The 1,964-nt window shown below is 30.5% G+C and overlaps 1 long non-coding RNA gene across 1 annotated transcript in view; it reads left to right on the top strand.

Annotated features, from left to right (window-relative positions):
• The first annotated feature begins 702 nt into the window (after positions 1-702).
• LOC115034215 overlaps positions 703-1,964 on the top strand; it is an 8,369-nt gene continuing 7,107 nt past the window's right edge. Inside the window, exon 1 of the long non-coding RNA XR_003839568.1 lies at positions 703-1,326. This is a non-coding gene — a long non-coding RNA (uncharacterized LOC115034215). The remainder of the gene's footprint in view (positions 1,327-1,964) is intronic.

The raw sequence follows: 1,964 nt of genomic DNA, 5'->3' as shown, positions 1-1,964 counted from the left end.
GAAAATACGTGGTGTAAAATTAACACACGGGGTTGACGACCTATTTCAATGAACGAATGGACGCAGCTGGTAGTACCGGTTGCTGGTGTCTTTTGTAGGAACGACGGTTCAATTTTGTTGAACGGTGCATTGTTGCCTGCGTTTACGAATTGATGTGTTTATGATTTTCTGTCTTCAGTGGTATGACAAAGGTGCCGCTGGTAATTTATTGTGTTATGATGTCCCTACGTCTATATCGGAAATTTGTCGTCTGGGTCTTGAAGTATATTATGAGTTATAATGTGATGTTGTCTGGCGCCGTTGATAATTGATAGTTTTGTTTTTACTAAACGGCTGGTTGGAGAGGTGTTGAATATTATTTATGTTTTGCATGTGTCGTGTGTGGTGTATGAGGGAGCAGTGGCGTATTGGGGGGGGGGGGGGCCTAGGCCAGGGCACATAATGAAATTGCAGGTTCAATCAAACCATTGCATGTATATTTGCACTGTTTACAGTTTTTCACCATGATTAAGTTAGCCGGTTGATTAAAATCGCTTTTGAGGAATCAACAAGGAAATGTTATATTGTCAGTACTTGCTTTGATGACTTATTGACTTTGATGTTAAATTCATAGTAAGATAACATCAAATATATAAATGACACTGTCATTATTTTCAAAAAAAGAACCAAAAAATTAATTTTACATAGGAATTATAAAATTAAATTACGCAATTTATATTTGTACTGTATATATTTAAATGTCATAATTATAACCACCCTAAAAAATGTATAATTATGGCCATGTTAGTCGTGCTATGCTTGTCTATTGATGACTGATAAATCTGCCCATAGTGAATATAATTCGTATATACGCCACTGTGAGGGAGCGTAAATATATACCTAATGCGTATATTATATGTGTATGTTTATTGAATCAACCCACATTCAGTACGGTCCACCATTTATTAGTTATCCCGTGTTTTTATTTAAGTCTGAATATTATATATTACAAATTGCACACAAATTTATTTTGCACTGCGTACCCACAGTGCTTATTATAAGTTGAATATCATATAAACGTCATTGACGGTTTTTGCTTAATGTTAATGATTGTTATATAATATGAAATGTATTAAGTTTACAATATTGTTATGTATGTTATATATTATGATTTGTTACGTGTAACACATGTACAAGTGGATAGATATGTATATAATTTAATTAGTTTTACAATTATTATTTTAATATTTAGTTTAAATAGTTGTATCGTATACCTTTGGGAGATAATTATATAATATTAAGTATCCGATTCATGTAGGTATAAGTGACCAAAGTCGATACATAAAAGTAAGAAGTGCTAATATGATAGATAATGATATGATGCTTATTGTAAGTTTATACAATATGTGGGCAAAGTTTAATAATAACAATGATTAAATCTAGTTAAGTTGTATGTGATGGAATAGTGTACACAATGAGCTAAGGTTTTTATTATAATATTCTTAAATTGATTCTTAATTTTAATTAAGATATACTTGGTGCGAATTAATCTATTTCTTGATTTAAATAATATTTTTAATTTTACAATATCTTAATATTTTGACAATGATGTGCTTATTATGTGTTTTTTGTTAGTATGTTTTGATAATACAGTTCAAATATGTTTAGTAAAAATGTTGTACAAAGTGAATAGGATTTTTCATAAGCGTGGTATTTTAGATATTATTGTATATTTTGTACTGTGGATAAAAAGTAAGGAGATGTGAAATATAATGGGAAAAAATATTATATTTAGATTCTTGAATGGTGTATGGTGTTGTTACTTTTTTTGATTATAAAGGTTAAGGAGTGTTTTGTGTTATATGTTTGGAATTTTAAGCTTTAATATATTTTTACGTACTGATCTACTCTGTCTTAGGGATTATAGGCGTTGGCGAGGAGTACTTGAAGTAGGTGTGGTTCCTGTCGTTGAGCTGAAAGTGGCT

Source organism: Acyrthosiphon pisum, chromosome A2 (assembly GCF_005508785.2).
Source record: "Acyrthosiphon pisum isolate AL4f chromosome A2, pea_aphid_22Mar2018_4r6ur, whole genome shotgun sequence".
In the NCBI taxonomy this organism is placed as follows: domain Eukaryota; kingdom Metazoa; phylum Arthropoda; class Insecta; order Hemiptera; family Aphididae; genus Acyrthosiphon; species Acyrthosiphon pisum.
Note: the sequence above shows the minus strand (reverse complement) of the source record. Positions and strands in the feature narration are given on the sequence as shown.